This window comes from Desmodus rotundus, chromosome 7, assembly GCF_022682495.2.
Source record: "Desmodus rotundus isolate HL8 chromosome 7, HLdesRot8A.1, whole genome shotgun sequence".
In the NCBI taxonomy this organism is placed as follows: domain Eukaryota; kingdom Metazoa; phylum Chordata; class Mammalia; order Chiroptera; family Phyllostomidae; genus Desmodus; species Desmodus rotundus.
In genome coordinates, this window is record NC_071393.1 from 74196968 (window position 1) to 74209083 (window position 12116).

The 12116-nt window shown below is 50.9% G+C and overlaps 2 pseudogenes; both read right to left on the bottom strand.

Annotated features, from left to right (window-relative positions):
* Positions 1-1829: 1829 nt before the first annotated feature.
* On the bottom strand, positions 1830-4982 carry LOC112311072 (proteasome subunit alpha type-2 pseudogene; annotated as a pseudogene).
* Positions 4983-6235: 1253 nt separating this feature from the next.
* LOC112311992 (V-type proton ATPase subunit d 1-like) lies at positions 6236-7346 on the bottom strand (annotated as a pseudogene).
* Positions 7347-12116: the final 4770 nt, after the last annotated feature.

The window sequence follows — 12116 nt, forward strand, 5'->3', positions numbered from 1 at the left end:
AAAGAGGGGACATGCCTGTGGCTGAGTGAGGCTCTGCTTGCCCACATCTTATGGCTTGGTAAGGAAGAACCTAGAACATCATAATGTAAATTGACTCCAACGTGATCACCCTGCTGTGGGCATCCTCACTTCCCTCTGGCCTCCCAGCTCAGTCCGTCCTAGCTTCTCTGTCTACCCCCGCAAGACAGGTCTACCGCCTCTGTACCTCCCCCACTGCCTTTTTGCGGTGACCAGGGCCCTGAGCTCAGACCTGACCTCAGAGATGGTGAGAACAGAGGCCCTGAACCTCGAGACCAGAGCATTCCTCAGCCCTGCAGCCCCTCAGTCCCCTTTGAGGGTCTGTGAGGACACAAGCCTCCCCTTTCAGCTTCCTGCCACAGCTAGGCTGGGGTGGGGTGGAGAGGTCATGTTGTCAGGGTCCCTGAAGGTGAGAAGGAGGATTCCTGGAAGGGAGCGGTGAGGAGGGCTGGCGTGGGTGGAGGCAGGTCCTGCCATTCGGGCGGTGTGGGCTGAGGGGTGGGAGCCCTTCCGGTGCCACTCCTTTGTACCTCCGTCCTCCAAGCCCTGGCTCCCCCGAGGCTTACAGCAAACGTGTCACAGTAATAACTCCCCACTGGTCAGTGACCAAAGTCCTTTGCCCACAGCGTTACCAAAGCAGGCTGAAGTTTTTCAGAAGAGCATTCCTGAAAGGAGAGAGGACGGGAAGGTGGAGGAGGGGCCCAGGCTAGACTCAGAGACGGTTGCAGTTGGGACCCACCGTACACTGGCTGGGTGGCGTAAGGCCAGTTTCTCGGTTTCTGCGAGTCCTGGATTTTTTTAATCTACAAAAGAGGGGAAGATAACACCTTTCTCGAGAGCTGACCTGAGATCACTGGTGCTGTGAGAGAATCCGACACCCTGAAATACTTTTCTGTGCACCATGGAAACAATGGACCGTCACTCTTCTTCCTTCTCTCCTTTTTTCAAATCATTTTCCCCTGTGGATGTGGTATTTGTTTCTACAGCTCTAATAGACACCAAACTGACATTCCACAACCAGTGCACTTTGTGCAGTTTGGTGAGTTTTAGCACGTGTATAATCCATGAGACCGTCACCACAATTGAGATGAGGAAAACACCCGCCAGCACCCCCCCCCCCAGAGCGTGCTGGTGCCCCTCTCTAACGTCTCCTCCACCCCCGCCGGTCCCCACCGGTGTCCCCAGGTGACCACTGGTCTGCTGTCATTGCAATGACAAGAGTTCACATTTCCTAGAATTTTCTAAAATTCTAGGATTTTCTAGACAGAATTATGGAGTATGCATTCTTTATGTGTTGCTGCTCTGACTCAGCAGCTATTCTGAGACTCAGTCTCGCTCTAGCACGCGGCACAGTTCTTTTTATTGGTGAGTAGTATTCTGCCTAGTGCTCGCACCGCAACTTGTGTGCTCATCCACCTGTGGACGGCCATTTGAAAAGTTCCCAATTTTCACCTTTTCCAAATGAAGCTACTCTGAACATTCAAGTATAAACCTTTGACAAGGGCCTGTTTTCATTTCTCTCAGACATGTTATTTTTTTATTAATTATTTTTCCATTACAATTGACATACAATATTATATTAGTTTCAGGTATGAACATAGTGATTAGACATTTATACCTTACAAAATGAACACCTCGATAAGTCTAGTACCCATCTAGCAACAGATATGTTACTTTTTATTTTATTTCATTTTATTGGATATAACAGTTTATTACAATTTATAAATGTCATATGAAAATCACTGATCCATTAAATCATGTAGAAATAAGTGTGCAAAAAGTTTGCACAACAAAACATACTTCAGAAATGTTTAAGTATAGAGATCATCTGAAGTTCTGGATTTTTCAGTCACTTCATTATTAAGCAACGGCAGCCAAGTAACCAGTTCAGGTGGAGTAGGCCTCCTAAGTCCAGCTACACTGCCGATTCTAGCTTCTAAGTCACCGTCTGTCACTTGCCCTTCAAAGCTCCCCTTTAGGGTTAATACGGCTGTGTGAATGGCATCCTCGGATTCTAGATATTTCTTACATCTTTTCTCAAAGAAAATTTTCCCATTCACATAGTTCTTTCCCATTGCTATGGCTTTCCAAAGTAAGCCCTGAGGGGGCTGACGGAAGTGCACGTGGTTGTCCCTCACTCCAACCACAAATTGGTTCAGGAACTCCGATAACTACAGTATGCCTGACTGGGTATACGCTTGCGTCCCAGAAGCCACTCTGTGTACCAGCCGAGCTGTGGGAACGGGTTCTCAGTAAAGGAGAGAGTGTCGCTGAGCAAGTTCTGAGCTCTGTGCACAAACACTCCGTCATCTCGGCCTATGCCTCATGCTCGGTGATCGGCTCCGCTCTGCGTTCGCTTTGCTCATCACACAGAATGGATTTCTGGTTCTTCTCGCTTGCGAATGCCGCGCCTTTTGCTGCTTTAATTCCCCCTGAAGGGGCTCCTCCAGTTACAGCAGCCAAAACATATTCAATCGGGACAAGTTTACCAGATGGGCTGAACATAGGCAATAAAAAGCTCCACCATCTTTACCTGGAGACTAGGTGCGTTACTTTTTAAAAATGAATTTAACGCTGCTCAGGTGCTGGTAGTCCATCCAGGCTCTTTACAGGAAAACCTGGAACAGCGACTGCTGTAACTTCTCTGCTTTCTGTTGCGTGCTTCCAGCTTCACATGGTTCTTGTTCTCCTCGATTGACACAGGCCAGCCGAGCCCTTTGCCCAGCTGCGGATGGGAGTCCTAGCTGGCCTCAGTTTTGCCCACATCGTGAGCTCGAGGGTGGGCAGCCGGAGCTCAGGTCATCCAGGGGCGGCAATCAGGGAAGACATTCTCCTCCTTTTTCCAAAAAAAAATTTTAAATATGTAAAAAAGGGGAAAAAACATGAAACATAAACCACAGAAGTGGAAGCATATATATTATAATATTTCTATTATTACCCAAAAATGACTGCACTCCGACTTCACCAGATATTTACTGGGCACCTGCTGAGTGACGGGAGAACTGCTGAGGAGCATACAGTCCGGTGGGGGCAAGAGACGTTAGAAGAGAGGATCCGGGGAGATAGGAGGGCTTGTACCAGGGGTAGCTGGTCTGTCTGCAGGGGACAAGCAGAGGACAGTGTGGTCAGAGCACACAGAGCAGGGGGCTGTGGCCCACGACAGAGGTCAAAGGACTTCGTGGAGGCCAGAGCACGGGGGCTTGCCGAGTGCAGAGCAAGCTGGCAGCCTGGGCTTCAGACCCGCGGCTCCCTTCCCTCTTGTCTGAATTCCACCCCAACGTGCCCTTTTCTGACTTGTTTGACTTCCACTCACAATATGGCTCTCTGGGAGGGGACAGCATAATGGAGGACTCAGGACTGGGGCTTGGTGCCCAGGGCAAAGATTCTACCAGTTTCCTCGACCAGAGTCACGATTTCCTCCTCCACCCAAGGAAGCAGGTGAGGATCCCATCTCTTTTGTAGGAGTCTGCGGTTACCTAAAGCATGTGAAGCTCGCAGCCTGGCATTCAGTAGCAGCTCCACAAACATTTAGAGCCCTCTGGGTGCTGAACAGGCTAGCCAGGGTTTTGGACCCCTGCCTAGGTTCTATGTGTCTGCTTACCAGACCAATCAGGTGATGGGCTGTTTCCTACACTCTCCACCTGATACACACACACACACACACACACACACACACCTGCTGCCAGCTGCTCCTTGCCCAGACAAAGATTAGCCCACCCCCTTACCCCCACACACCCTCTGCCCTTGATCCTTCCAGTGCGCCTGACCCACACCAGCTCTTCCCCACCCTACACCAGTGATTTTCAACCTTTTTCATCTCGTGGTACATATAAAATAATCACTAAAATTCTGCAGCACACACAAAAATAGATTTTTTGCCAATCTGACCAAAAAATAGCTATAATGTTGGTTCATTCACACCGGACAGCCTTTGCTGTGCAGGCTGTTGTCGTGTTTTTACCCGACAGTCTGAGGAAAAAGAGGTCAGTGCCCTGACTAAACAGTCAAGTATCACATGTGTTTTAAGAATTTTTGCGACACAGCAGTGCGCCACAGCACACCACTTGAGAATCACTGCCCTGTACCAGACACCTGAGGATGGGGAGCCTCAGGCTTCCTCCTGCCCCTGCTCTGCATTCCCCTGCGAGGGTCCGGCCCTGCCGCTGTGGGCGGGGGACAGAAGGGCTCTCTGTGAGAGGGTGTGGTGGGTGAGCGTGTGCACACTGACTTGGTATCTGTGCCCTTGTGTCTCTGTGTGGGTGTCATGCCTGTGTGTGTGTTAGTCTGTGTCTCTCATGAATACTCTGTGGAGCTGTGTGCCGTGCGTCCATGTATCTGCGTGCACGTCTGTTCACCCGCCCTGTCCCATTCCGAGCCCAGCCCCTGAACCTCCACTTTCTACTTGAGTTATAATTGAATTTACAGCCTCTACCATGCCAGACAGAAGGGTTTTGCTGAGGTTTGAAGGGATTGAATGACTAGTTCCTTTCAGAGCCACCAATTCCTGTCCCTCAAACACTTTGGTGTGAACTGAGAAGAGACAGTCCAAGCCCCTGCTTTTTTTGGAGGTTTTATTGACATATAACATATTAGTTTAAGGTGTGCAACAGTTTGTAACTTTGATCCCCTTAGCCCATTTGCACCCACACCTACCCGTCAGTCCCTCCCCACCTCCGATGACCACCGGCCTGTTCTCTGTGTGTGTGAGCTGAGGGGTTCTGTTTGTTTGTTTTTGTGTTCTGGGTTTTTTTTAGATTCCACATATAAGTGAGACTTGTCTTTCTCTGTGTGACTTATTTCACTCAGCATAATGTCCTCAAGGTCCATCCATGTTATTGCAAAGGGCAACATTTCCTTCTCTTTTATGGCCGAATAATATTGCTGTGTGAGTGTGTGTTTATCACATTTTCTTTATCCTTTTTCTCTGCCGGTAGACACTCAGGCCGCTTCCGGGTCTTGGCCATCGTGAGTGATGCTGCAGTGAGCATGGGGGTGCATATCTTTTCTAGTTAGTGTTTTCATTTTCTTTGACTGAATATACCCCGAAGTGAGATTGCTGGGTCATATGGTAGTTCTATTTTTAACTTTTTGAGGAAACTGTTTCCATACTGTTTTCCACAGCGGCTGCACCAGTCTGCATTCCCACCAACAGTGTGCAGGGCTCCCTGTTCTCCACATCCTCTCCAACACTCGTTATCTCTTGTCTTTTGATGGCGTTCATTCTAACAGGTGTGAAGTGGTACCTTATGGTTCTTATTTGCATTTTCTTGATGATTAGTGATGTTGAGCATCTTTTCATGTACATATTGGCCATCTGTGTGTCTTCTTTGGAGAAAGTCTGCTCGTATCTTCTGCCCAATTTCCAGGTGGGTCGTTTGTGTTTTTCCAAAGCCTACCTTTTCTCTGCTAAGCCAGATTCTGACTGGCCCCAAGGTTTCCTTTACTGCTCCCTGTCCTGAGTCCAGCCCCATGGATCTCTTGCAGACTCATCATTCATTAAAGGGAAGGGGCAGGGGCAGGAAGGACCACAGGCATAGCTTGGGGGCTGACTGCAGCTGAATATTTGTGGTGCAAGTAGAAGCCGACAAAAATAGTGGCTCCAAGGGGTGCAAGGGGCCTGTCTTGCAAGGGGCTGGATGGTTGTACTGGAGGGTGTGTGTGTGTGTGTGTGTGTGTGTGAACATTTGTGTTTCTGTGTTCAGCAACTACATGAGTACCAGAGAGCTCTGATGTCAAGTATTTGGTCTTTTTTTTTTTTTGGTCTTTTTTTTTTTTGGTCTTAGGGCAGTTTATTGTTCAGAGGGGCAGAGTTGAGAAAGGGATATGCACAGCTACTTCCCCCACGCTTCAAGGACACACACATACACTGCTTCCCTATGGCTCTGGGGGTGACCTACAGAGGGGAGAGGAGGCTCACACTGCCCCCAGGGATTCTCAGGTTAGGAAGGAGCACAAAACTGACCACATGCTTCTCGGACATATCAGTGACTGTAACAGGGCTAAGGGGGCCTCCTTGATTTGGAGGGGTACTTGGTCTATCCTTGGTGGAGGGATCAGGTACCCAGCCCCTTTTCAGGCCCAGGAGTAGCCTCAGAAGAGCAGGGAAGCTGGGCAGCCGCTAGGACAATGTGCTACCCCCAGGGCAGGCATGTGAGCCGTGGCCTTGGTCCCAGCATACACAGACACACACACTTGTGGGGAGCCCTAGGCCAGGGCGCTAGAAGATGGGGGTACAGTTGTTGATCTTGGCACAGTGGCTCTAGGCAATGCACTCAGCAATCCACACAATGTTGCAACACTCCTCCTGTTCCTTGAGCTTCACAAAGGCATAGAAGACACCAAAGTGCAACTGGTTCAGGAAGGCCAACTTGCTCAGTTTCACCTCGTGCTCAAAGAATCGATCCTTCAGGGTCTTGTCTCCAGGGTTTCTGCCTGCCCCCTCAAAAAGCAGCTTGTACTCCAGGTAGGAGTCAGCCATGTTCTTAACCTGCTCGTAGTCATCAGCCGGAGCTAGCTGGGCCAGGCCCTCAGGGTACAGCTGCCTTCGGTGTGGAAAGAGCTTGGCATGGTCCTCCTAAGACAGCTCTGTGCTGAAGGAATTTATGGTGATAATGAAGGCGCAATGGACTGCTTCAAACACTAGGATGGGGCACATGGCATCGGCCGTGCTCACGCCCAGTGGGGTGCAGAACTTATAGAAAGACTCCAGGTAGGCCTTGTAAAGCTTGTTGTGGATGATCTCAATGTTCATCTCATCAGAGGTCCTGCTCTGACATGCAATCCTAGAAAAATGCCACCAGGGGCGTGTCCACCAGAATGGCCTCGTAGAGCTCGGCAGGTGTCTGCGCAATGTTCACTGCTTCCATCTGCTCAAAGCTGCCGAGTGGGTGGCACTTGGGCACAAGCTCAGCGACGGAGCGCTGGTGCAGTGTGCCCGTGACGAGTAGGATCACGTCGTCGATCAGGTAGCTGTAAGTAATGAAATCCAGGTGGCTCATAGGCGTGGTTCCTCATGTGGCGGAACTCCACCACCATCTTCTCCTTGAGAAGGTGGCTCATAGGTGTGGTTCCTCATGTGGCAGAACTCCACCACCATCTTCTCCTTGAGCCAGTCATCAATGACTGACACTGTCAGTGGTGACGCCTTGTTGGCCAGGAAGTCGCCACAGTCAATGCTCTGCAGCTGCAGCTCCAGGTGCTCGAGCGTCTCGCACTGCACCAGGCTGCGGTCGTCCATCTGGCTGAGCGCCCCAGCCTTCAAGCCGCGCACTAGTCCCTCCAAGTAGCCATTGTCCACAACTGAAGTAAAGCTCCAGGAAGAATGACATGGCTGTGGCAGGGGCTCACGTATTTGGTCTTTATGTTACATAATGTATTCTGATTTGTGGGTCAGAAAGAAAATGAATGTACTGTGTGTGCACTTGCTCCATTCTGGGGTTGTCCACTGTAGTCTACAAGCCAGGCCCAAGCAGGGGGAGGCCAACCTTGGCACCAGAGTACCTCAGCAGCTGTCCAATGAGAACACACTTGTTGGTAAATGACAACCTGGCTCAGACCCTAGGCCTCCTGCCAACTTCCAATCCTGGTGGGAGGAGACAGGAACAAGCAGCTAGGACCATGGAAGGCTTTCTATTCACCTGCAAAGATCTTTGGGTCCCTGGATCTTCCATAGGCCCCTACCCACTAACCCCATCCTGCCCTTCCCTGCCCTGGGTGAACTGGTCTCACTGAGCCACCCTCTCCCGCCTTTATGCCAGGCGTCTACACAGGGACAAGAATCTGTAGGGACTGGGTGCCATGATCTGGCATGTGGTAGGCCCACACTATGAATAAGTAATATGATTGACATTGGCCCAAGTGAAATTGAAGTAATACATGATTGTGAGTCTGAGGGTCAAGTGTGTGAGTGGAGTTCATGGGTCAGGATATGATGCTTTCATGTCTCTGTCTACCCACCATGTGCGTGAACCCCCTGTATCCATTCACCACCCATGCCTGGCACCTACTCAGTGCCCAGCTCCACACTGGGTACAAGCTAAGCCAGAGGAAGCAGTTTTATCCCTGTTAGTCCTTGAATGGATTGTGCATGTACATCCCTGGGAGGGAATAAGGAAAGGCTGAAATTTAGATTACAGAACTAAAATTCATCTGTTGAACCACTGGTGTTCCTTTCGTCACTCTCTGTACTTGCCCGATAAAGATGGAGCCAGGAAACTACTGTGGCTGGAGGCCGTGGGGCGGAAGAAGGAAGAGAGAGGGAAGGAAAATGGTGAAGGCAGGCACCATCAGGCACCATTCCGCTGCATGCCAGAATGTGTGTTTTTGTGAAAGGGGTGGTAGGGGTCCAAACAAAAACAATCTCTAACACTTTGTAGAATACTTTACGGTTTAAGAAACATCCTCAGGAATAAGCAGACTGGTCTTTTTCCCACAGTACACATGAGGCCCTGGGAAATTATGGGTTATGGTCAAGGTGAGGCTGTGGAGGTGTAGCTAGGTGGGGAGTCCAGAACTCAGCTCTTGGCAGCTGTGCCATTGGCTTCCCTCAAAAGGAACGAAAGGCCATCCTGGCCCTCAGGAAACACGTCTCATTGAGTAGGCAATCCCCACCAACAGAGCACTTCAGAACACCTGGGACCACTCGGATTGGTTACTGAAGAAGGACCCCGTGGCATCTACGGCTGGGCAGGCAAGGCAGGAAGGACGGCCCTATCTGACCAGCCATCCTGCAGGAAGGCAACACAGAATTGAACACGAGAAATTGTTCAAGTGGCAGGAGATAGGAGCAAAGGCTAAGAGAGGGGAATAGAGGATCATAAGCAGTAGCCAACAAACAGCTGAGGGTCTGCACAGAGACTGGGCTGAGAAAAGTGGGATTTGGAGAGAGGGGCAGGAGGGAAGGCTGGATGGGGCCTTTCTGGAGGCAGCAGCAGAAGAATCTGCTGGGTTTGCCACTGCGGAGTGCCTCCCTTAGCGTCATAGGGTTTGGCTGAGGTTGGCAGGGCAGACAACTGACAGCGCGGAGGCATACCCCACCCAGGAGGATGGGGCCAGCTCCTGAACAACGGCAATGCACAGCTGAAACTTCCATTGACTTCCAACATACCCGTATCTGTTGTTGAGTGAATGAAGGAAGGAATGAGGGTCAGGCAAGTGAGCAGCCTTGTTGGAGGTGGGGGTGGGCACAAAACCAGCACCGGGAAGAGGACAGGCTTCTAGCTGCAGAACCAAATGACAAAAGCTGCTTCTTTTTTCCCCTTTCTTTTCCATAAGTCGGAAGGTAGGAGTTTCCCAGTCATTTTCCCTTTTTCCTCCCAGTTGCCTCATTCTCCAGGCCTCTAGCCACCTTCCTAGACCTTCCCAAATGAAGAGTAGGAAGCAGGCTCAGCCATCAGCCCCACAGCACTCATCCACCCCCTGCCGGCTGCAGCCTTCTCGTCAGCTGCTCTCCTGTTTTCCCATCTGTCTCTCTCCTTTCCTCACATCCTCTCCCTGCCGCAGCAGCCCATGCTCTCTCCTGCTGCTTCCCCGCCTGTTCCATGCTTCCCTGCCTTCCTGGCTACCCCCACAGACTTCCTGAATGGCTGGCTTGCTCCCAAACCCCAACCACACTACAGGGCCCCAGTGACCTGCCTAGGCCAAAGAAGGGAGGCTGACAGCCCTCCTCTCTGCTCCCCCAATCCTTCCACTGGCTACCACAAGCAGACCCAGCTCCCAGGCCTGGAACTGGTCCCACCATAAAAATAGTCATAGAAGGAGAGGCAGGCAGGGGAAGGGGCATCACTGAGCCTGGATGGGGCAGGAGCTGCTCTAACATGGTGACAGGAAAGCCCCTAGTCCCGGAGCCTGCCTCTCCACCTCCATGACCACTCCCAATGCCCAAGACTTTACCAGGCCCTTGGAGGCAGAAGCAGACTGACAAGTTATCCCACCCCTAGAGGAGGGGCATAGCCCTACCCCTGCTCCCTCAGGACCCCAGGAAATTGCTCTCCTCTTCCCTGGGCCTATGGCAAAAGGCAAAGAAAATCCTCTGGCCTTGGGGCCTAAAAAGTGTTTCCAGCCAAGACAGAAGGTTAAACGACCCTCCTTCCAGGCCTCTTCTGACTGAGGCAGTAAAGCCTTGATTTTACTTTCTATTCTTCCTGGTTTCTTGAATCTGGCACCTATTGAGAGACAGGTACTGGCTCACACACACACTCCCATTATCTTGTACATACAACCACACATGTGCACCCATGCACATGTATCTGTGTGTACAGCAAGAATGTATATGCATTCACCCATGCATATGTACACAGCTATTTGTATGTAAATTCACATACACACTTGTACCTATGCATATGCATGCACTACCGACAGTGAATGTGCACACCCTTGCCTTGGCACCTCCTGCCTTTGGTCTCTTTCCAGTCTCCAGCTGCCTTCCTCCTCCCACCTCCTTCCAGCTCCTACACATCCACTGACCCTGCCTCCTGTCTCCTCCTTGCTTTGGGGCCACAGTGAGCTCTTCTGTAGCCTCCTCAGTCCCACCCTCACTTCTAAGTACAGTCAGCTTGCAGTTCCCAGCACAGCAAAACCTCTAGTCACTCTACAAAGGTTCCTGGGTGATGGAAGGGAGAAGATGAGATCTTTGTGCTTCTTTGTTACAGATTAAACAAACTGAGGTCCAGGGAGTGGGAATCATATCTCCATTCAAGGAATGGAGACCAATGAATCTAGCTTCCTCCCATTTTGTCTGCTCGGTGACTGGCTTCATCAAAGCAAAAGGCCCAGCGTCAAGAGCTGCTATTGCTGTCCCTACCTCCCAGCCCTCCACCACGATCCCCTGCTAGTGCCCAGGAATCTTGAGTCCTCTACAGAAGAAAGGGAGAAGAGGGGAAGTCGATTTGGGGCGAGATTGGCACTGACTCTAACATTGCTCATTTGGCTTTCCGCAGGAGCACTGCCATGGTGGTGGACATGGCCATGACCCTGGCCCTGGGCACTGCCCTGGGGGAAGCCATCCTCCAGGGCCCTGTGAGCACCCCTGTGGCCATGGCCTAGGGCACTGTCATGGGGGAGCTACCCCCCAGGGCAGTGTGTCCCACCCCCTGATACACATCACTGAGTAAGCAGAGGAAACAGGACACAAGAGTGGGGAGCCTAAGTGGCTTGCCCTGCTGACCTGACATGGACCTGGAGCCAGAATCTTCTCTTCCTAATAAACAGCCTCCTAAAGGCCATGTTTTACTCTTAAAAGAGTCTGTCTTCCCTCACATTCAACCTGGTGCTCAGGAACCCAGTAGTCTCTGAGTCCCCTAGCTGTGAGAATGGGGTACCCAGCCAGGCATTCTCAGAAGCTCGACCCAGTGGTCCCCATAGCATATGGTTGTGTAAGGCCACCTGCTGTCTTTTTCACTTCTGCTCCTTCCCATCAGAGGGCCTAATATGGGACCTCGTCACCTCTACCCCATCATATATACCCAGACCTAGGGGGCCTTCCAAAGTACCGTCTTGCACGCCTCACTCTATCGATCAGAAACCTTTAATGCAGGGTGTCCAACCTTTTGGCACATGTGGGCCACACTGGAAGAAGAAGAGTTGTCTTGGGCCACACATTAAATACATTGCAACATGTAATCACAAAAAAATCTCAATGTTTTAAGTAAATTTATAATTTTGTGTTGGGCCGCATTCACAGCCATCCTGAGCCGCATGCGGCCCGCAGGGGTCCCTACTGTCCACATGTATTTCTCACCATTCCCTGAGCATACATTGAACTTTCCAGCTTTTTTAACTTTACACAGTTCCCCACCACCTCCACCCCTACCCTGCTCCCAGGTCAGTAATGCCTTGCTTCCAAGCCAGATGAAGCTCTGCCATCAACATGATGCCTCCCCTAAAGCCAATTAGGCGAAGAGAGGTCCTCTCTCTGAGCACTGCCTCCTTCTCTGCAGCTTATATTAACTATCACATGTGTGTGACCACACCCTACCCGGTCAGCACCAGTTCATGGGCTAGGCTTTTATCTCTCCAACCAAACTAAGGTACTCAGGGCAGGCCCACCACTTTTACATGTCTAGATTCTCCCACCACTATCCTCTACTGATCTGTGTCTT